The sequence below is a fragment of the Mauremys mutica genome, chromosome 14 (genome assembly GCF_020497125.1).
Source record: "Mauremys mutica isolate MM-2020 ecotype Southern chromosome 14, ASM2049712v1, whole genome shotgun sequence".
NCBI classification, from domain to species: Eukaryota; Metazoa; Chordata; order Testudines; family Geoemydidae; genus Mauremys; species Mauremys mutica.
Genome location: NC_059085.1, coordinates 37,098,934 through 37,122,363, shown reverse-complemented (window position 1 = coordinate 37,122,363; position 23,430 = coordinate 37,098,934). Strand labels below are relative to the sequence as shown.

At 41.5% G+C, this 23,430-nt stretch overlaps 1 protein-coding gene and 2 long non-coding RNA genes across 4 annotated transcripts in view; 1 reads left to right on the top strand and 2 right to left on the bottom strand.

The window, feature by feature from the left end:
• Positions 1-23,430, bottom strand: part of CDH13 (cadherin 13) — a 745,597-nt gene that overhangs the window by 664,930 nt on the left and 57,237 nt on the right. The window lies entirely within an intron of this gene.
• Positions 3,415-9,616, bottom strand: LOC123349291. Its single transcript, XR_006573452.1, has 3 exons — positions 9,428-9,616; positions 5,405-5,578; positions 3,415-4,529 (listed from the first exon to the last, which is right to left on the bottom strand). It is a non-coding gene; the product is annotated as an uncharacterized LOC123349291 (long non-coding RNA).
• LOC123349292 lies at positions 15,916-23,000 on the top strand. Its single transcript, XR_006573453.1, has 4 exons — positions 15,916-15,972; positions 17,730-17,915; positions 21,603-21,697; positions 22,812-23,000. It is a non-coding gene; the product is annotated as an uncharacterized LOC123349292 (long non-coding RNA).

Here is a 23,430-nt window from a genome sequence, read left to right as displayed (position 1 = left end):
CAGTCCACATAGCAACGCTTCCACTATTTCTACAAGAATAATAAACCTTGCTGTTAGGGGGGAAAAAATGAAAACCTCTCCTTCGACCATGAACTAAGATTACAGAGATCATTCAACCGCTGCTAGACCATAGCAACTTTCAATCACCATTGATTTGTGTAGAACTCAAACCAGTGATCTACAGGTGAAAGGTTGCGAGTGCTCTTACCAGTTGTCTTGAAGAGAAGATAGAGGGTTGTGAGCATGTGTTTGCGTAAGTGTGTAAAACAGATTAAATTTGAAAGAGAGATGACTGTATTAGCAGCAGCGTTTCAAAACAACGTAATGTGATGTAAAGGAGAAACAGACAAGAGAACCCTGACATTTCATTAGGAGCTTGCACATGTTCTGTTTTAACACTTTTCAGTGTTAAAAATGAGATTCAGTTATTCAAAGCATAGCCCTTAATGTAACACAAAGTATATGGCGTGTCTTTGAATCTATGTCAGGACTGACAATAGCACAAGTGAGCTACTGTAAGGGTTTGAACACTGATGGAATTAATGCTTGAGGGTAGCCAGGTGGGAAGAGAGCCAAAGATAGACGTAAATAGGGTCTTCCGTTAAAGCTGCACTTAGTGTCAAAATCTAGATTTCTTCTCTTTCTGCAGATACATATTATGGGCTGAGTTCAGCCTACAGTTTACTCTCCATCAAGCCCAGTGTGGTATCAAAAGTGAAAGTGGGTGCAGAATTTCTCCCCACAACATGGATTAGCCACTTGCCACTAGAGCTGGCCAAACAATGACAATTCCATTTCACGACGACTTTCAAGAATTCAAAATGTGTTTCATGCAAATGCAATCGTGTCAAAACATCTATTTTTGGATCAAACCTGAGGGCATATGAGCGTCCCTCATCTTGGTGGTTTGGGGCACTGGTTGATTTAGAGGAAAGACTTTCATCCCAGGTCACTCTGAGTCAGGCAGAGCAGGAACTCGAAGCAGGATTTCCTATATCCCAGGCCAGTGCCCTAGACACCAGACCATAGAATCAATCTTTGTCTGTCTATCCATCTTCCTATCCAGCCATCTCCTGCTCACCCACCTTCTTGACAAAAACTTAGTTGAAACCAATACATTTAAAGAAAACAGCATTGTAAGCAGTTCCACTCACCACTGTAGCACCTCCTCTCATCAGGTCATGGCATTGCATGGGTCCTCATCTCTAACAACCCCTGTTGGCCACTTCCTACAATGACCCATCTCCATCTTCCATAACCTAGCCCTCCAGCCAGGCCATCTTTCAGTTCAGTCCCCTTCTGGAGTAACGAAAGTCAAATTAACCAGCCAAACAAAACATGTTTTTGTCTCTTTTGGGGTACGTTGAAGTTCCGTGCTCTTCACCCCGCTCCTGGGGAATGCAGATTTCCTTCTCTCTTCCAGTGGCTTAGGACTGCTTCCCAGGGCTTTTCCCTTCAGACCCTTCTTCCTAGCAGATTTCCCCACTGCCTCCCCTCCGTGGAGGACTCTGGTGGCTTTTCCCAGGGACCTCCCTGCTTCTTGCAGGCCTCCCTAACTCCAGGCCTCCCATAGGATTGTAACCTGCTCCCTGTGGTTCTCTCCATTCTGCCTTCACCAGGCCCTTCCCAGACCAAGGAACCCCCTTGCTCCTCTTTCCCAGGTCACCTTCCCTGACTGAGCGCTTCTCTCTCCCTATGTAGTCCTTGCTAACCCTTTTACAGTTGGGATCATCAGTGGTACTTAAGTCATCAGGTCAGGATCAACTGCCAGGTCACAGGCAAGGCAGAGCTGACTCCCCTTAAAGGGCCAGACACTTGTGACAAGCATAATTCAAGGAAAATCTGTTTCAACAAAAAAAATGTTCTGACCATAATGCCAATGATGTGGCAAAGTCATGCTTACAGGCCTCCCCAAGAGAGATGAGTGGTCCATTGTACTAGGCACTGCCAATACATAGCAAGAGACTGTCTTTGCCCTGTAAAGTTTGCAGTCAAACTAGACAAAACAGACAAAGATGTAAGAAAGCCAGAATTATTAGGTCACATTTTTCCCCAACATTTTTTTTCCTAGGTCTACAAATGGCAAATAGGTGCTTGAATCTTTTTGTATTAAGAAAAAAAATGCAGGTAAATATTTGCGTTTTAAGTAAGCTTATGATTAAAGCAGGATTCATCTGCCTTGCACCTGCAACTTGTACATGGTTCCTTAATAATAGTTAGTTCTATCAGTGTTCAAACCCCTATGACAGCTCTGACATCCCATGAGTTATTTGCAGCACTGCCACAGTATAAAGAGCATTTTATATCCTTCCTTCATATCACATTTCTAGCTCAACAGCACAGGTAAAAAGAAAAGAAACCATCTCTGTCTTTTTTGCATGACCTCATTTACATTCCATTAATATAATAAATATTATATGGAAAGCTCTCACAATATATTTCCGATTACTCCGTCTAGCAATCTATAAACTAGGATATTGGGAGGCCATTTCAGGTAGAAGCATAGCTAAGGTCATTTCATAAGTCAACTAAAACTAGTGAAAACCATGTTTACTGTGAAATGACAGATCACTCGAATCTCTACATGATTACATCATCTGCCAGTTATATTTTTGTACGAATAAAAGGGTTCAATAATTCAAAGGAGTATTATAACACTAATGATAAAGATATCACCAAGAATGAAACAGGATCTTTTAAATCATGTTTCTGCTTATGGTAACCCATATATACTTTATTACATGCCATTTAAAAACAGTTGCATTTTTCCCCCCCAAAGGCTGCACTTTGCTCCAGAAATATAGCCGATAACCTTTCTGACGTTACCTCTGCCATTATGTTGGCAAAATATATTTACTCCAAGCTGCAGAAAACTGAAATGGGTTTTGGCTCTTACAAAAACAAAGCAACACAATGTCAGAATGTTTTCACGGGTGCAGGGAACTGCTCTGATGTGAAGGCCGTATATGAGCACGGTCGCACACACACCTCCCCCTACATAATTTGCAGAGGGCACCCACATATTGAAATGTTTTGCTACCCTAAAACACGGATTCCTAAGAACAAGTTAACACAGCTCAAAGCAGAGCTAACTCTTTGGGACCGGATCCTCGGCTGATGTTAATCAGTGAATCTCCATTTACACCACACTCTGGATCTGGTCCATTTTCAGTTATTTGTAGTAAAAACTTACATTGTTTTTTCTAGCACTTTCACTTAGTTGGGTCTCCTGCCACTGCCAGATTTCCTCCCACTACCCCCACTTTTGAGGAGTTTGCAGCGGTTTTGACAGTTATCTTAATAGGAACATATGCTGCAAGTGGTTAGGGCAGCTGAGCAAGCAGAAGGTATCTAGAATTTTACATCAGTGGCAATTTGCTCATTGGCCCACAAACCAGAATTCAACCCATGGCAGCCAGAGTGAAGTACAGGAGACCCATGGCAAAGACCTGACAGAGCAGCAGCCACGGAGAAATCATTAGCATTTAACTTTGGTAGGGTGATGAAACTATATGGGTGTGCAGAGCTATTAGAATTAACCAAGGGCAACAGCACTGGCAGCAATGTGATAATTTTGTAAGTCATTGCTTTCTGAATGGCCCTTTAAAGATGTCTGCTTTACTGAGAGATGTGCTCAGCTCGGTGAAATTGCCAGAATGTACTAATTTTAAAATGAAAGCCGCTTACTTTTTGGATGGTGTTCAAATGACTTTGAAGTGAAAAACCCCGTAAAGAAAAAATGGCATGGCAGTCCTAAGAGGTACCTGCTGTCAACTGAAACAACACCTGTGCCACCCTGATAACCCTTCAAGAAGGGAGAACGGTTACTGTACATCTCTGTTTACTGCTTTAGCCTGACAGAGTAACTGAGGAGGTCTTTAGTGGGCATATTGTTATTGTAAAAGTCAGCCTGGCAGCGTTATCAGTAACACTGCATATCTGACTCCCTTCCTTCTATCAGCTTGTTCCCTTAGCAGGAGCAGGAGCACTAGGTGAACTATTCTGCTAGGAACCAGATTGTTTGCACAACCATTTTTAATAGTGTTGGAAGAGTTTAACTATGGGGAAGGACTTGGTACATGCAGGGTCTATAACCTTAGAAGGGGAAGAGAGATTGGGTATCACAAGGCAGGGTATAGCACCATGGCACTAGAGACGAGATAATTTCTTGTCTTACGTATGTGAACTGGTTTAGTTGGGAGTCAATTTAGGCCATTAAAAATTATGGTTTGGAGTCTATTAAAGAACTTTTTTAAAATCACATTTGCTATGGATATATGTTTTTAGCCTTCATTGTTAGCTGGACTACTTAAAAACTGCATGCATTAAAGGACCATATTTGAGGCAAAACAGGTTAAATTTAGTGCCAAAAAGAACACGGTAGAGCAATTTCCTCTGTCTGAACAGTAGATAATGTAGAGGCAATCAATTCTAACTCCACAGAGACCTCAAGAATCTCACTTCAGGATATCTGTGGCTGGAATAAGAAGCATCCCATTGCACATCAGACCAGCAGCTTCCAAACCAACCTGTTGAAGAATGAAATAATTTTTTTTGTCAAATATCTCACATTTATTCTTGTAGCTCCTCTCTGTTCTTCCCTCTGTCCAGAAGAGCAGATGATTTTCTAAAGTTTCTCATTAAGATTGTCTCATCCAAAATATATATATAGGGTTTGTCTACATGGTGAGTTAGTGCCTATATGGTGTGGCAAGCTGGTGCATTGCCTGGTCACACCTTGGCTTGCCTCACACTAACCCTCTATGTAGGCACATCCTTAGTATCTTATTTTTACTTTCACTAAGGCTCTAGTAATGTAAGGGGCCCATAAAACAAGAATAAATGTAATTTACTCCCAAAGTAAGGCCCCTTTACACTGCCAGAGTGGTGTAAAATGTCCTTATGATAACTGAGAGCCTGTTCCTTAGGAAGGAAGAATGGCTTTGTGGTTAAGGCACTAGAATGAAACGGAGGAGATCTGGGTTCAGTTTCCAGTTCTGAGACAGACTCACAGTGTGACCCTGAGCAAGTCACTTAGCCTCTCTGCGCCTGGGTTCCCTAGGGTAAAATGTCAGTTGACTATTTAGATTATCAGCTCTTTGGAGCAGGGCCATCTCTCATTGTGCCCAAGAGCAGCCCCAGGACCATGTCCCTGCCCCCTGAAGCATGTCGCCCAGGGGACGTGGATGGTCCAGGGCGCCCCACAGCAGCTTGGGCTCCCTGGGAAGCTCTTACTACTGGCCAGTTCTGGCTTCTTGCCTGGCCAGGGGCTGGCCTCAGGGGGAAGGGCCATGGAGGGGGCGAGGCTCCTGCATGTGTCCCATTTTTGCATTTTGAAAAGGTGGTCACCCTAGTTGGAACCAGCGCATGGTCTCCATGCTTTGGTCACCCAGGTTTCTCTTACGCCAGGTGTTCGTAGGCCTCCTTCTCCATCTCCTTTGACCAGGAAGACAGTGCTTGGTTCCTGGTGGCTGCCTCAGACAGTGAGCTAGTGATCTTTCCTTCAAGTAGGGAGGCCGCTAGCTCCTGCCTCTTCACCAGGCTCCTCCTTTTTTCTCCCCTCCAGGCCTGGCATTGGCTGCAGGTATAATGCAGTGGGGTTAGCTGGGCCCAAAAGCTAATCTTAACCCTTTCTGTGCTGGTGGGTGGTTTCTCTGCATCACCACAATGCTACATTACAAATAAATAATAATCATTCAGGTGTCAAGTGTTCCTTTAATCAGCTTGATTTTCTGTTCCTAAAGTTTTAGCCTGACCTACATACGTGTCGAGAGTAATGTGCAGAATATTCTTGAGACATTCATAGTCTGCACCAGGTTTTCAAGGTTACACATACTGTCCCAGGGTAGTTTGCAAATGCATGTACAGCTAACTACAGATTACAGTGCATCCTCATTTCATTAGTGAGGTGATGATCTTTAGATGCACAGAGGAGACTAAGTTAGTGCACATGGCAGTGATCATTTCAGCTAATTAATTTTAGCTGAGATGTTCAAACTGACAGTTGCTAGGTTTGTACATCTGTGGGCTGGGAGATGCTCTCTCAGTGCAGGTCCCTTTACTCAGTACGGTCTTCCTTCACTTGCCTGACAGGCTGTATCACGACTAGCCCATTTTTCTGAAAAATTCCCCACTGCTGCTAGCACTAGTGCAATTCCATTGAGGTGCACAAGGCTCCAGTTGGACTTTGGTGTTTAACAATCATGTCATCCAAGCCTCATCCGGGCACCTGTGGGTGATAGGATGTTAAATTGGCTGTGATTGCAGATGTCCCGTCTACACTAGTCAACCCAGCACTGCCACCGTGAGGCAGCTGAACCTATGACAGAAACAGTGATAAGTTATTTTAGGTGTAGACCAAGCCACATGGTCAGAGTTTGCTTCACAAGTTTATACATTATTATATTTGTGCTTTCCCTACATATGGAAAATGGTTCAAGGGGCAAGGTCTTGGGTGAATATGAGGTTTGGCAGAGGTGGGAAGAGTAGCTCTTGATGACATGTTGCTTGAGATTTTATTGTTTCATGTGTGTCACTCAGGATGACCAGACAGCAATCGGGACAGGAGGTGGTGGGGGGGGTAATCGGTGCCTATATAAGAAAAAGCCCCCCAAAAATCAGGACTGTCCCTATTAAAAAAAAAAATCAGGACATCTGGTCACTCTAGTGCCACCGTTTTTATTTTTTTTGGTATGTGTTGCTAGAGATAGTGGCACACTATAAACCAAAGTAAATAAGATAACTTTAAAAAAAGCCATTAGTAGAGTTGAATGAGGATATCAGGTTTGCATGAATGGTTTAGGGTGAATTATATTGTAGGAAATAAGTTAGTCGCCAGAAACAATTGCTCATTTTTAAATTCCAACATTACAAAACTCTGTTCAACCCAATTACTTTGCATTGGGCCTGGAAGCTAAGTGTTGCTCCTTAGAAGCACCCGAGGCAAATACGTGAACTGCTGGCAGGGTAGTTTCGCTGTAACCAGTACTTGTCACTTACATCATTTGTGCTCTGAGGTTTCCTTATGGCCACCCATATGCTTTAGAGAATCTCCTGCTTTTCCCAGAATCTTTCCGTACACTACTGAAGAGCCTCTCTCTTCCTTCCCCGCTCCATATGCGCCCTCCTACCAACCAACTTAACTCCCAGAACATTTTTGGCTCATTTGGTTTTTGTTTAAGCTGGTATGTCTAAAAAGTGTTTGAGCTAAAAAGTGAGAATGGGTACACAATAAAACGCTGATTGCAGAGATGGCTCTCTGAAAGATGAGAAGTCTATGAAAAAAATCATTTAAGAACTTGGTGCTGTGTATGTAGGAAAGCCCCAGTTCAGTAAGGTAATTAAGTTTCAAGCACTGCTTGAAATCTCTGGGACCACTGGCATGCTTAAAATGAGGCACATGCTTAGATACCTTGCTGTATGACTTAGGTCATTTTATTTAAATTGCTTTGTGTTGTTTTTTAAGTAAAGAGTGTGGCCCTCTTCCAAACTGTTTATAGAAGCCGAAGAAAATGATCTGTTCAATCATTCATGGATACATAATAGAGACTATGTAAAGCGGAATTTAGTCTAGTCAATAACAAGGTTTAGGTCCTTTGGCAAACCACACCCTCCTCAATAAAATGGGTTGTGTCACTCTATAAAGACAAAGCAGAAAAAATATACTGCGCTAATATTAGAAGTTCAAGCCTATTAGTATTAACGTATCTGAATATGTTAAAAGACCTACAGTACAAACCAGTAGCTGATGCAATCTTAAATGTCATCCTCACCGGTGAACAGCCACCAAATAAACTTCCCAAAAATGACGTTAAGCATCCAACACTTTGGGCCCATTATGTTCCATTATTCTCAGAAATGTCACTTGAGGCACAGAATGAAAGGCTGATTTTTAAATTGGCAGTCCGCATTTGCATGCCTTATTTGTGCATGGAATTACAGTGATTGCATGCATAATTTGGGTAATTGTGCATGCACAACTGGCCAGCTGCATGCACAATTGCCTGATTTGCGCACGTAGCCTTAATTGCCACTTGAATCATGACATTTTACAATTATGTGCATGCTAATAGGAGCAGAAAAAGGGCTTGTTCTGTAAACAAGGCATCTTTCACTGGTCTGCAGTCCCTCCTAGTTAATCAGAATACTTGAGGCCATTTCTGCTGGCATCTGTAACACTACCTGTATCCTCACTTTGATATACTGTACTACACTGAGCGATGTTCTCCTGAACTTTCATAAATAAGGTAAAGGCAATAGTGGGAAACCATAAATCGATGGAATACGAGTATCTATTTATAATTTAGGAGCAAATCACTTCCCTCTGCTTCACTCTGAAAAGCTTTGCTGTATTCTTTGCAGTCATTCTGCAGGTTGAACCTCCACTGATGGCAACAACACATAATAGTTTGCACTTCTAGACTTTTACCAGGGATCTCAAAGTCCAACAGAAATACTAAAAGCCACGTGACAGCAGAATTATGCAAGGAGGATCTACAGCGCAAACAAGCAAAGAGCAATTAGGACCTAATTCACCAAAGCTACCCATGTGGGAGGGCCTCCATCTTTGTGCAGATGGAAATATACAGAACTAGATCCTCAGTTGCACCAGAGAAGCAAACAGAAAATCTCAGGAGCAGGATGCAAGGACAGCATACAGTTTACCTTAAAACTCGCTTGACCCTGGGCCAGCAGTGTGCACAGTGATCCAGCATAATTTAGAACACAGTGGTTCTCAAAGCTGGTCCGACGCTTGTTCAGGGAAAGCCCCTGGCAGGCCGGGCTGTTTACCTGCCGCGTCCACAAGTTCGGCCAATCACGGCTCCCACTGACGGCGGTTCACCACTTCAGGCCAACGGGGGCTGTGGGAAGCGGCACGGACCGAGGGATGTGCTGGCCGCCCTTCCTGCAGCCCCCATTGGCCTGGAGCAGCAAACTGCGGCCAGTGGGAACCGCGATTGGCCGAACCTGTGGACGCAGCAGATAAACAAACCCTGAACAAGTGGCAGACCAGCTTCGAGAACCACTGATGTAGAACATCCGTAGGGCTACATATTATATATATTGAGACAAAGCTCTGTCTTTGTCTCCATGGGTCCCTCATTTCCTGGTGGATTTCACTAGCCTCAGGGGCTCACTGTGACCCTCCACATAGCTCTTCTCTCTCTAGAGGCAAGGGTCACAGCTTACTGAGCCATTTTCATCATAAGCGAGCAAAGGAGGTGAGGAGAAGCAACCCTCCCTCGCACAGTCTCCGATATCTCCCAGTTTCAGTGATTAATCGAGGAAGGGAGGGAGCCCAGGCTCGCCCTCTACTCCAGGCTCCAACCCAGTGACCCTAATAGTAGCAGCTATGGTAGCTGACATGTACAATTCCCTGGGCCACTTCACCACAGCAGCCCCCACTCAATATCTCCTTCACCGTTACCTCAGGGCCTCCTTCCTTGAGCCTGATATGGATTTGTACTGCTTAGTTCCTCCAACAGCACAGCTTCCTCTCACAGCTCCTGCTACACACACCTCACTGACTAATTGGAAGGATTTTACCTAGTTCCAGCCAGCCCTTCATTGCCTTCAGGTGTCCCAATCAATCTGGCTATCTCCACTACTTTCTAGAAGGATCTTAACTGGCTCCAGGTGTCTTGATTAACCTGGAGCAACTGCCATTTGGTTACCATGGTACCAGGGATTTGTTTAGTCTGGGGCTAACATACCTGTTCCCCACTACTTTACTATAGCCAATTGGCCTTGCCCTGTCACAATATATATCAAGACTCTCTTTGTTCAGGAAAATTAGCACTAGCAAAAAGATATACTCCATCTGGTACAGGAAATCAATTTTAAAAGGTCTGGTAAACATATGAATGGCAGCCCATGGCCCCAAGGCATAAGAGAGCCTTAGCCATGGCCCTGAAACTGGCAGCAAGGAGGGGGCAGTGACACTAAATCTGCCACATGAGCTTAAATCTCCTTTAAAAGATTCCCTAACACTGGGGTGATCCTTCCTCAGCCAGCCGCAATCTGCCTCATGCAGGTAGCGCAGTGCAAAGCAGCCACAATGCAGAGGAGAATCTGCAGCAAAATGTCTACCCAACCCTGACAACCAACATAATCATCCTCATCACCACGAGTCAAGACTCTTATTCCAAGTGCTGTGATTTGGCACTTAACACTCCAAGAGCACAACATCTAAGATCACGTGTCCTTCTGTCCCACATGCTGCACAGCAAGAACAGAAGGTATGGCATTAATATTAATTTTAGTCAGACCTTGACTAAATCTGTCATTTATTTAGGAGAGAAAACAGTAAACAAATATCATTTCCAGCTTGGTACTCGAGGGAATTAGTTATGCAATGCCTGATAAGAAAAACAAGAGCATCATGCACCTATTCTAGACTGCCCTTCACTGCTCTCGCCTCCCCCTCCTCTGAGTACTTCTAAGATGAACTGAGAGCAAGCCCAACAGGCAGTGTTTTAAATGTGAAACTGAGTTTTCAAATGTATTCATTATATAAATATTGCTATACTCTGCTTTATTTGGAATGGCTGCTGTTTGAAATTGCTGGTTACTACATTGTCATTTCCTCCATGGTTCTTGTAGTTATCTGTATTTTATCAATAAGCCCACAGAGGCCTGTTTCCCTTGTACAGGAACAGATCTGGGCAGCAATGTTCGGAGGTGCCAACGTGCTGCTTTTCACATTAACTTCTAAGAAGAGCAAAGCAGCACGTTAGTTTTGCACGTTATCATAGAATCATAGAAGATTAGGGTTGGAAGATACCTCAGGAGGTCATCTAGTCCAACCCCCTGCTCAAAGCAGGACCACCCCCAACTAAATCATCCCAGCCAGGGCTTTGTCAAGCCAGGTCTTAAAAACCTTTAAGGATGGAGATTCCACCACCTTCCTACAGCCATTCTGTTTGACAAAAAAAGGAAATCTGAGTACTTACAATGGAACTACTGAGGGTGAACATGGAGAAGTGAAACTCCATCAATATAGAGGGATCTGCAACCCATATTCTCATGGCTGAACAAGACTCCCAATTGCATTCTGGGAAGACAATTCTGCATACCAGATCAAGGGGAAGATTCTCTACCCACTTTTGCACATTGCATCTGTGTTCCTCTCCAGCTCCACATAGCCCACTATTCAAGGAAGCATTTAAATTATGGCCAGGGGATCGCGCTGATACTAATTACCTCCTTGGCAATGCAGCCTGGAACAGCATTTGTGGAGCTCCCTTTACTAATCCACACCTTGTCGGTGGGTTGGGAGCTGGGCTACAAGCCCAGTGTAGATCCTTGCACAAGGGCTGTTTACTCAGGTTTTGTTTTAGGGAGTGAAGGCAAATCTCACACTCCTTGGGAAGTAGAATCAAAGTCCTGAATTATTTCCACGTGTTTCAATTTGCGTCCCCTGTTGTTGTAAGCCTCCCACTTACGGCAAAGCTCCTTCTGTGAAAATAAATGACTTCCTAATAAGCAGGTTGTAGATGATTTGTAGAAGTATATTTTAAATGACAATACTCTGGGGAAATAGTGCAGGAAATATGTCTGTCCCCTTCTGAGGTCAGTTCCTACCAGAACACCTGTTTATGAGTAATAAATTATTAACAATGTCTAAAGTGATGTGCAGATTACGTTTTGATTTTAATTTTCATGTCTGTCTAGGTACTTAAATCACTGCAATAACTGGGCACCTCGCACAATTAATGAAATGTGGTTGGGAAGTTTTATCCTTGTGGTATTCAGTGAGCTTCGCAGTACCCCAACCAGATTCTGTTTGGGAAGCTCAGTCCTTAAAGGCACAGTCTCCAATACCACAATCCTAATTTTAAAAATAGGTCAGAGGTACAGAGACACTAAGTGATTTGCCTGAGATCACACAGGAAGTTGGTGGCTCTGCTAGGATTTGAACGCAGCTCTGAGCATCAGTCCAGCACTCTATACACAAAACCACCCTTGAATATAGACCTGTAATATGAACAACAAAAGCACTGTACTCAGACTCCTGCAATATTCACAGAGCTGAAGTTTTCCTTTCCATTCTGCTGAATCTCTTCTCATTTCAGTTATATCATCACTCCAATCACCTGCCTGTCATATGCCAAAATAGCTATATATACATTGTATCATTAAATCTGCAGTCCTTTTTGCATACTCCTTTTCTGAATGAGTCCATAAGTAAAAGAGGCATACTACTGGCTCTAACTGAATGAGATATTTAGAAAGGGAAGGTCTGACACACGAAGGTTCCAATTGCTTCTTCAGACATAATAATAATGCAAACTGCAGCTCTTCAGTTTGACACAGGACAAAACCAAGGAGTATAGGAAGGAAGAAACTTGCATTTTTATATCAGTGAAACAGTCACTCTCTGGTGGGGGGGGAAGTCAGTTGTTTTTCTTATCTTCTACCATACCCACCCCAAAGGCAGCTGATGCAATATTGTCAGATTTAAGGAAATATGGAGGTTTTATTTATACAGTATATGGATGAGAGATTAACAGCTTTAGAGCTGGATAACAGTGTAGTTTCCATTTGAGCTCACACTGTTTATTTTTAGTTTCTTGTGTGTTCCACTCAGCTAAGAAAGGTCAATCACTAAAACACTCCGTTTTGGATATTTTTCTTCCAAAAATGGGTCTTCAGCCAAAAAGTCAGTGTGTGGTTCATGAAAACTGGGGGGGAAGTGGTGGGGGGGAGATGGCCTTTCGGTTTCTGACAGTCAATATTTTCCACAGGGGGGGGGGGAAACCCCATCCTACCAGCTCTACAAACTAAATGGTGAAGAAAAACAGGAGTACTTGTGGCACCTTAAAGACTAACAAATTTATTGTAGCATGAGCTTTCGTGAGCTAAAGCTCACTTCTTCGGATGCATAGAATGGAACACACAGACAGGAGATATTTATACATACAGAGAACATGAAAAGGTGGAAGTATGCATACCAACAGGCAGAGTCTAATCAATTGAGATGAGCTATCGTTAGCAGGAGGAAAAAAAACTTTTTGAAGTGATAATTAAGATGGCCCATAGAAGGTGTGAGGAGAACTTAACATAGGGAAATAGATTCAATTGGTGTAATGACCCAACCATTCCCAGTCTTTATTTAGACCACAGTTAATGGTATCTAGTTTGCATATTAATTCAAGTTCAGCAGTCTTAATAAATGGACACAAATGGCCCATAGAAGGTGTGAGGAGAACTTAACATAGGGAAATAGATTCAATTGGTGTAATGACCCAACCATTCCCAGTCTTTATTTAGACCACAGTTAATGGTATCTAGTTTGCATATTAATTCAAGTTCAGCAGTCAGAATAAATGGACACAAATCTGACATCAGGAATCATAACATTCAAAAACCAGTGGGAGAACACTTCAACCTTCCTAACCACTCAGTGACAGACTTGAAGGTGGCAATTTTGCAACAAAAAAACTTCAAAAACAGACTCCAAAGAGAGACTGCTGAACTTGAATTAATATGCAAACTAGATACCATTAACTGTGGTCTAAATAAAGACTGGGAATGGTTGGGTCATTACACCAATTGAATCTATTTCCCTATGTTAAGTTCTCCTCACACCTTCTATGGGCCATCTTAATTATCACTTCAAAAAGTTTTTTTTCCTCCTGCTAACGATAGCTCATCTCAATTGATTAGACTCTGCCTGTTGGTATGCATACTTCCACCTTTTCATGTTCTCTGTATGTATAAATATCTCCTGTCTGTGTGTTCCATTCTATGCATCCGAAGAAGTGAGCTTTAGCTCACGAAAGCTCATGCTACAATAAATTTGTTAGTCTTTAAGGTGCCACAAGTACTCCTGTTTTTTTTGCGGATACAGACTAACACGGCTGCTACTCTAAATGGTGAAGGTTCACTATACTTCAGACAAGTCTTGGGACTCTTGTATTCTTCATGTTTTGTGTAAACACATTGCAACTGTAGGCTTTTCTCTTGTGAGTCATAGCACGGAAATGTATTTCCTTGCTGTTATTTTTAATAATCAGAATAAAGACCTTGCTTGTTTGTTGAATAAATTTGGGGCAGGGTGGTAGGAACAGCATATCAGTAAACACATTAAGTTGGGTTTTCAATCCTGAAATTGTCTGCCGAGGTTCTCTAACATGTATTTGTGTGTGACAAAAATGTTTAGCTCTGTGGGCAGCCTAGAAAATCTATGTGTGATAACCTCTTGTAGTGTAAGTAAGAAGGTTGATTCTTCCATCCACATTCAAACTTTCAAAGAGAAAATCTAGTCTGGTATAAAATGTGCCATCCTGTGAAATTTAAGGTGGATTGGTTTAGTTTAAGAAGTTTTTGGAGAATGGTGGGGAAAAAAAATAGGCTTAGAACAGATGTCTCTTCCATGTTTTCATATGTTTGATAATCAACTTCTTCTGGCACGGGGAAAATGCAGAACTTCCATTGATCAGGCATCCTTTGGATCTCTAGAAACTACAGCACCACTGTTAAATTCTGTCTTTAAGGGTATGTCTACACTGCAATTAAAAACCTGTGGCTGTCCCATGCCAGATTATTCAGGTTCACGGGACTTGAGCTAAGGGGCTGTATGATTGTGCTGTAGACATTTGGACTCGGGCTGCCGCCCAGGCTATAGAACCCTCTGAGGTGGAGGTCGGGAGCTTAGGCTGCAGCCCAAGCCTGAACACTGCAACTAAACAGCTCCTTAGCCCAAAACCTGCGTGCTTGAGTCAACTGGCACAGGCCAGCCAGGGGTTTTTAATTGCAGTGTAGACGTACCCTAAGAGTTTTAGTGCCAGCTAAATGCTTTCAAAGTGGGGTTTTTCTATTCAGAAACAGCAGAATGCTGGACAATTAGGCTAATCACAAACTTATAATCTCTGGTGCCCAGCATAATTTCCTACTTGAAATGGAGGGTAAATGTGAATGAGATCTCAGATGCCCTCGGTGGTATTGAATGCATTTGTCAATAGTAATGTTAAGGACCCTAGACCTTCCCTTCCTAATTGCTAAGGTATCATTTAAATGCATTTGTAGCCACTCCAAACAAACGTATTGATTTCATGTGAACACTTTACATTTAAGAGAGGGCCATATGGCACTGTCACCTGCTCTGTTCAAGTGGCTCACGGACAAAGAGTGAAGCTTTCTGCTTCCCTCAGTCACTCATAATGAAAACACACTATTTTCACACAGGGAAATGCTTTAATGTAATTAATGGCAGAAATTAGGTTTCTCCAGTATCCTCCACATCTTTTCCTTTGAGTAGCAAACATCAGTGAATGGACCTAGGCACTCTGAGAGGACTCCCTCATCATGTTGATTGTATTGTGGTTCCATTGCTCTTTGTACTACACATCTGGTGTGAAAAATGGCCTGCACTAGCCATCTGAGCCCCAAAAGAGCTTGGGAAGTTACTTTACCTCAGGAGAGGCAATTCCTCTTGGAGGTTGCAACTATACGCTACTACTGATTTTGGGATGTATCTGAATGGCAAAATTCAGCCCCTCATAGAATATCAGGGTTGGAAGGGACCTCAGGAGGTCATCTAGTCCAACCCCCCCTGCCCAAAGCAGGGCCAATCCCTTATTAATGAAAACCAAAAAGTAGGAAACAAGATGACTCATCCCATCTTTGAATCACTATATCATCTCTTTCCTCTGTTTTCCAACTGTCATTTATTCCAAATTTCTTCCATATAGTGCTGACTTTCCCATTTCTGTAACACAGAGGAAGGTCATTACTGTAGGAGTTTTTTAATTCTTTTGTCACAAACTGCCATTGTGTCACTGAAAAGGAGCAAACTTATTGGCCAGCCATGTCCCCTCATGGCTGGGCATGGTGGGGCACTCAGTTTCCTCCACTAGACAACAGTTTGGGGCAGTGACAGTTGGTCTCTTCTCATAGCTCCAGCTCTCTAGTCAGGTGATTCATAACCTCAGTCCTTCCAGAGAAATACAGAATCCTAGAGGCTAAAAGGTCTGTAAGGGAGTGGACTCACCCCTGCAGTGCCTCCTGCTGGTCATCCATGGGAATTAGCTCTCCCAGCGTCCTGGAGCACCCCCTGCAGGCTGGTGATCCACCTTACCGCTGGCCCACGTGTCCCTCCCAGGACCCCAGTGCCCCTTTCTCCAGGTTGCTGCCCCTCTGGCAGTACCCCCACACTCTGGGTCTCCCCACCCAAGGGAGCCCCCACCCACTAACCCCACCTCACCTCACTGTAAGGCTACTGCCAGTCACCATCTAGCCCCACTCCCTGGGGCAGACTGCAGTATATGCCACTCATCACAGGCAAGGTTGGGTTGGACCTGCTGCCTCTCTCTATAGCTGGGCTGCCCCTCTGCAGTCCCGGTACTGCTCTTAGGCCCACAGCCTGGGGCTTTCCTAGGCCAGAGCTCCCCAGCTCCTCCTAGCCTTCCCCCAGCCCTGCTCCATGCCCAGTACCCTGCTCAGCTCCCTAGCAGCCAGGCCCTTCTCTCTCTACAAGCAGAGAGAGAGAGTCCTGAACTTCTGGCTGCCCTGGCCTTCTTATAAAGCCCAGTTAGTCTGTTTGGGGCATGGCCCCAGCTGCAGCCACTTCCCCCAATCAGCCGGGGTTTTGCTCCCTTCCCCAGCCCCAGCCCTCTGCAGGGCTTTTCCAACCCCTTCAGGGCTGGAGCTAGTGCTCACCCCACTACAGTCCCATGACTCTGTATCAGGCTGTGAGGGTTTCTAGCCTGTTTTCCTGGGGATGGTATGGGAATACAGGCCCACCCTCTCCTCTGGGTTCCAGCCCAAGAACGATGTGTTTAACCAAAACAAAAAGTCAATAGATACAAAGTGGATACCTGCGGATTTGACAGGCTCTACTTATGCTTTTAGTGCTGGAAATCCCAGTGCTAGTTGCCACTGATAGATCAAGGAGGTGTTTCTTATGGAAGTATTTTCATTCCTCAGAAGACCACCCAGGCCTGCTGCCCTACTGTCAATTTGTGAGAATGAAACATCCTGCAAACCAAGCAGTGCCAATGTCGCCAGTGTTTCTCAGAATTCAGGAGTGTTTTCCCATGAAAACCACCCCTATTGAATGCTCTTGTATTATTTCTAGTCCCTATGGTCCATATTCTGTTCTATTTTACATCTGTGCCATTCCACTGCCTTCAATAGGAGTACACGGGTGTGACTGCACATACAAATAGGAAATGTGCCAACAATAATCAAAAGCAATCAGCAAAAAAATACCTTGTTCTGAGCTTATACAGATGACAAAAATCAATAACAGAGGTCACCAAGTTCTTCAAAGCCAGCTTGGTGAAAACATTATTTTTGCTTATTAGAAGCTACCCCTGTAATGAGTCAGACCTTTAAAGTTGTGTACAAGAAAACAATTGAGGCATCCAATATGTGAAGCTTTTTACTGACTACAAAAATGCCACATGCACATAGACCAATGTGTGGGTAATGGAGGGTAGAGTGGAGGGCTTATTAAAAGGAGAAGAAACCATGCATAGAAGGGGACGAAGAGGCACAGAACTTTGCTGGCAAGGTGGGATTGGTGTCAGGATAATGGTGGATCGATTATTTTAGGGTTGGAGGGCAAGAGAAGAATAAGTGAAACAGGAAGTAATCAAATACTGGTGGATAGGAAGGGCAGCCTTCCTCTTCCCCCAAACCCCGCAAAATTAGAGCAAACCAAAGGGCTAAATTCAGATCTGCTGTAAAGGCATGCAACTCCATTTATTTCATTGGGTCTACAGGTTTCTCTCCTTTAGTTCAACACAGAGTGACAAGTACCCGTCAACCCAGATGCACTGTGGGATTACAAAACCTACACATGCCCCTGTTGACATGTGTCAATCAAGGTTAATGTTGGTTTGAGGAGTGCCACCTTTCTTCTGCTATCTCATACAATTTTGTACAAAAGGAAGTTTTGCTACCCTGTAGTAAGTACTCATTTTAAAGTATAAAATATACATGTATATCTTTGAATTATGCATAAAATGAAAAGAGTTTAATAACTGTTATTTCCAATTTCTATTTTAGAATGCCAATGTGAACTGTAGGTATATATGGGTTTCTTATCATTATCCCTTTCTGCCACTTACCCACCTTGGGTTTCAGTGTTAAAATTTACTGTGCTGCTAGAAATCTGACATGCATAGAAATATAAATCTAATTTAAATAATATGCATTTTTACCATCATGATTTTAAATTTGATAACCGTTTGCTAAAGAGAAGGATTTATTCAAGATAAGAATATGAGTTGCTACTGATTATTTCGTATCATTATTGTCCACTGAACTTGCAATTATTAGCTTTATGCATTGGGAAAAAAGACTCTACATGTAACTGTCTCTTACAATTTATTACAATATGTCCTGAAATTAAGTCAATCAATTTATTTTTAATGGACTCCTACCAGAATTTTTAAGTACATTCCTCAGACTTATTGTAGTTCACTAACACTTTCTTTCAGCACATGATGGATAGTTTCCATTTTAAAATATGGCATTTGTTGTAATGTAGTTTAAATTACTTTTCTTCCTGGAACATGTGTTATTCAGAGTTACCATTATGTGGTAGGAAATTGTACATTATGTTGCGGCTTTATCTCCTTTTATAGCTCATATTACAGTTACATCCATTCAGGTACAATTACATTGGGGAAAATATGATTTAGCATTTATATTAAGAACAATCCTATTTAGTAAATTTATGTTAGCTTTTGGTTAATTACCAAAGTGGAGTGAGAACAACCCAAAACAGCCAGAGGATATGAACTTCATAATTAAGTAAGTAAAGCATATTTTCCCCAGGATAAGTACGCACAGTAAAACCTATTTATGGCAAAATATGTATAGACAAAGTTATATTAATTCTAGTTTATTATATAAATGTACTGTAATGTGAGAGCATTCTGCTTAAGAAAAACTTCCTCCAGAAAAATAAAGGCTCAATTTTTAATATAACAACTTTATACATAAATTCACTTTTCACAAAATATTTATTTCTGTTATTTCCTCATCCCAGATGTAGTACATCTTTTAGCAGTAATTCCACTGGGCAAGCTGACACCCTCATAGTATATGTATGTAACAATATAATTTGTGGTATATAACTATAAAATGTGCCGAGCTTCTCAGATGGTTAGAAGTTGTCATGTTGGTATATAGGAACTAGGTAGTGGTGGTGAATATTCATTCTGAATTAAACCATTAGCTTCTTCTACATGCAATATAAATCCAGGAGAGTTTTTTTTCAGGCTTGACATCAAAGTTAATATAATATTAAAATATATGCTGTACATTAGAATATCTAGTTTGCTCCTGTTGCTGGTAAGGGGTTGAAATTCATCTCTCTCTCTCTCTCTCACACCCACACACACACACCTACCTACCTGTTGGACAAGTACAAAGACATTTTAATCAGGATATAATAAGTATTCTTATTCTGTTCATTAAGATAAAGAAATGTTTGGCAGGAAAATGTTTCATTAGGTTGTAATTTGCTTTGATATGCAAATTATGATGTAATTAGTTTTGAATTTCTGAAGAGGTAGAATTTATGTGCTAGACATATTTTCATGTGTGTTAAAAAATGAAAGTTCAAGTATCATTTTTCTTTTAAAAAATATAAAATTCATACTCGCTTTGTGTAAACACAGGGAAACATGGGAGTTTTTTGCACATTTACTTCATATCAGAGAAGATTGTTTTTGTCAATTTACTTATGAAACATAAAAAGTTACCTGGCAGGGCTGCATTTGAAATGATATTTTTTCCTGTTTAATTCCATTCTCTTATTCGAGAAACTGTGGGACAGATTCACAACTACTGTAAATCAACATAGCTACAGTGACTTCAATGCAATTACACCAATTTAGAGTAGTTGAGGATCTCACCCAGCATACTGTAAATAGAGTTTGGGAATAAAGAGAGTAGCATATTAAAATTGTAATGATAAAATTAATCTTAGGTACTTAGCAACTTGATAACTGCTTTAGTTACTTTTGTATTTGCAGAGTTCAAGGTATTTTCTGTGGTAAGATATAAGAAAGTACAAGGAAATACTGCAGATACTGAAATGACTATTTATCTTAAATAAAATTAGCTCATTTTTCTATAACACCACAGTAGATGAGTACGGACTAATATGTCCAAACTATGATAAATATCAGCGATAGCACACAATAGAACAGATCCTTCAGGATATTAGATACTCTAAATTGTCATCCTCAGCTCTCACTAAGGTGCTCAGCATATGGCAGGATTAGATCCTAAAGCACAAAGGACCGAATGCAATAATAATGATATCACCTGGTAGTCATGGTAGCAAGCAAGAACAAGTGTAGTGCAAGCATAAACAATGTCCTTAATCAGATTAGAGGTTCAGTAAACTGTGCTGCTTGTTAAATTTGACCTTTGGCACTCCAGTTAGAATGAAGAACCATGGTGAAATCCATGGAAACATTTCATGTTATAAATGTGTGTCAGGAGTGGAACTCATGTGGGAAATAGCCAAGAGGCAAACATTCTAGGCACATACTATTTACTCTTTTAATGCTGCAGGTTTTAAAGGCAGTAACTCCACTATATTACAGCCACTTACTTATCTGTTTCAAAGGATTAACCCTTTGTGAACATTTTATAAACCGTTTTCAAAACATTCATTTGTCTGGAAGTCTAGAAATTACCAGATTGCAAACGGCTAAAAATTTGTGTTTAAATGCAATTATACTTGATTTTTAACTGTACTAATCCATTTGGAATAACAGTTAGGAATGTCATCACCATTAGCCATTTTGTTAGAGAATTAACTGCCTAAATCTGTTTTCTTGGGAGAGTTTCTAAATAGACAGGTCATTAATTATTTGAGCAATTATCTGGGGAATTATTTCTAAAATTAATGTAACTCCTGTGTTTTTATTGTAATACTCCTAGCCATTGTCAAGGTTCATCTTTTAGTGGGACAGTCAACATGATTAGCAGAGTAAAGGCCTAATGTAGGAAAGAATGCATTTCACGTTAAACACATAAGTAGTCTCACTGAAGTCAATGGGACTACTTATGTGTCCAAAGTGAAACGTGTGCTTAAGGTTTTTGAAGGACTGAGGTCCACATCTGTTAATTTCAGAAATCACTGTTGGAGTCAACGCTGTATTTAAAATGCATTATAACAGCCTGCTGGACATGGGCCCTGGATTTGCATATTTTTCTCCAATGGAGCCCTCAGCATTCCAGTTGATTAGAAAGCGACGGCTGATTGCACAGTTATCCACAGGTAACAGCAGCAGTCACGCAATTAGCCGCATCATCACCATTGCTTCCAGTTGACAGATAGTTAAGCGACCTTGTCGTATTGGTTCTATTTCATGGTAATGATGCACCAAATCACCCTGAATGCCTGGAGATTTGTTGGGGCTGAAAAGAGCCCAATCTAGCCAGCAAATATTGAAGAGGGAGGAAAAGCCTGTGGATAGAATCTCCCTCTCCCCTCCCCCCTCACCTCTTCAGCACTCTGTAAAAAGAGCTATTGGCTAGGGTGCTGTATGTTTCTGGGAGGATCTGTAAGGCAAAGAATGGTGAAGGGTAAACCACAGTGGTACTCATTGAACATTATTTTTTCCCAGGAACTAAGGACCGTCACAAACCTATCTACCTTCTCACTACAAGTGCAAGTCCACTTCTTTGCCCTGCATCCGCTAACATAAATACATAGCAACAGGTATATTTATATTTTATTTAAAGAAAGACACACTACCAAAGCAAGACACTCCACTAAACATGTTTCAGAGTAGCAGCCGTGTTAGTCTGGATCTGCAAAAAGAACAGGAATATTTGTGGCACCTTAGAGACTAACAAATGTATTTGAGCATAAGCTTTCATGAGCTACAGACCACTTCATCGGATGCATAGAATGGAACGTATAGTAAGGAGATATATATACACATACAGAGAACATGAAAAGGTGGGAGTTGCCCTACCAACTCTAATTAAGGCTAATTAAGAGAAAAAACATGTTTCTCCCTGTGGGGAGAGGATGAGAGAAGAAACAACACGATAGTTGTGTCGTCACTTTGCTGCATGCACTACTGAAAGGTGCTCAGATTCCACAGTGATGAGTGATGACTGTGGTATAAAGAGTGTGGTAGAATAGCATAGGACAGGATTAGGACTCTATCTAATGAACCTGATTCGCACAAGAGTGGAACCCCTGATTTCCTGAATTCCAGTCTAATCAGTCACCTACAAGAGTATTGTTCCACCCTTTAGCCTCCAAAGTTTCAACATTAACTGCAATCTCTTCTGCCTCATTTACTTTTTTGGCACATTAAAACTTGTTCATTTAGGGTGGGACTTTCAAAAGCATTTAGAATTGGTCTAACAACCACTAAAGCAAATGGGAGTTTTACCATTGATTTCAATGGGAACATGGTTAGGCCAATGCTGAGCACTTTTGACATTCTCACCCCTCAAGGTACTAATTTTAGCAGAAGTTTATCATGAAGTACTCTATTAAAATAGTCATTATCTGGTCTCTAGTTTTATACTTAAAGTTTCACAATGCTTAGATGACAGTCTAGCTTAAAGATTATTTAATTAGAGGAAAATCTGAATAACTATGTGATGGATTCTTATTTCCATGACTAAAATATAGCATTACTGACAGTCATGGCAGAGCTATTTACAACCTCAGCAGCTGAGTTTTAGCTGTAGTGCACCTGTCAAGCCCATGAACTGGATATTTTGCGCTTTCATATGCAGAATCTTTTCAATACATACTTTCAAAAGAGAATGTCAAAGATATTTAATTGACAATGACATCTCTTTCCTTTTAGGAGGTTTCTGTAACTGAAGCAGAGCTGTGGAAATCTACAGTCAAGTGCTTGAAGTATAACTCAAACAAACACGATTAGTGATATGAAATGCACAATTTATGTTACAAATGTGATCCACTGAGCCAGCAGAGAAACATTAATTACTGCTATAATACAGGAGGTGGAGGCGGAGAGATAATATTAGCTTTTAATTTGGGCATGGATAATTTTCTTCTTATTTTTGTTGTAGAACATGGAGTATAATACTTGCTAGAATACAAAGAATGATTTAAACCAGTTTTTATATATGTTTGGTTTTTGGTATTTTTTTTAAATGTAGTCTAGTTTCTCACTTTCACTAGATGTTAATCTTTGAATGTTGTTTGATTGATTGATAGTGAATAACAGGAGAGTAAAACCAAAACACAAATGACACTTCTAAACAGGAGAGGGAGGAACATATTCAATAGCATACTCTAATCCACCTTTAATTTAGGTTACCAAAATAATTTGCAGCACAACATGATTCTGCAGGAAAACATGGGAATAGATCCAAAAATGCTTTCCGACAGTCTGAATCAGTCAACGTGGGACATACCAAGGGATGCAGTGGATTTTACATCACTTGAAGTAATGGACT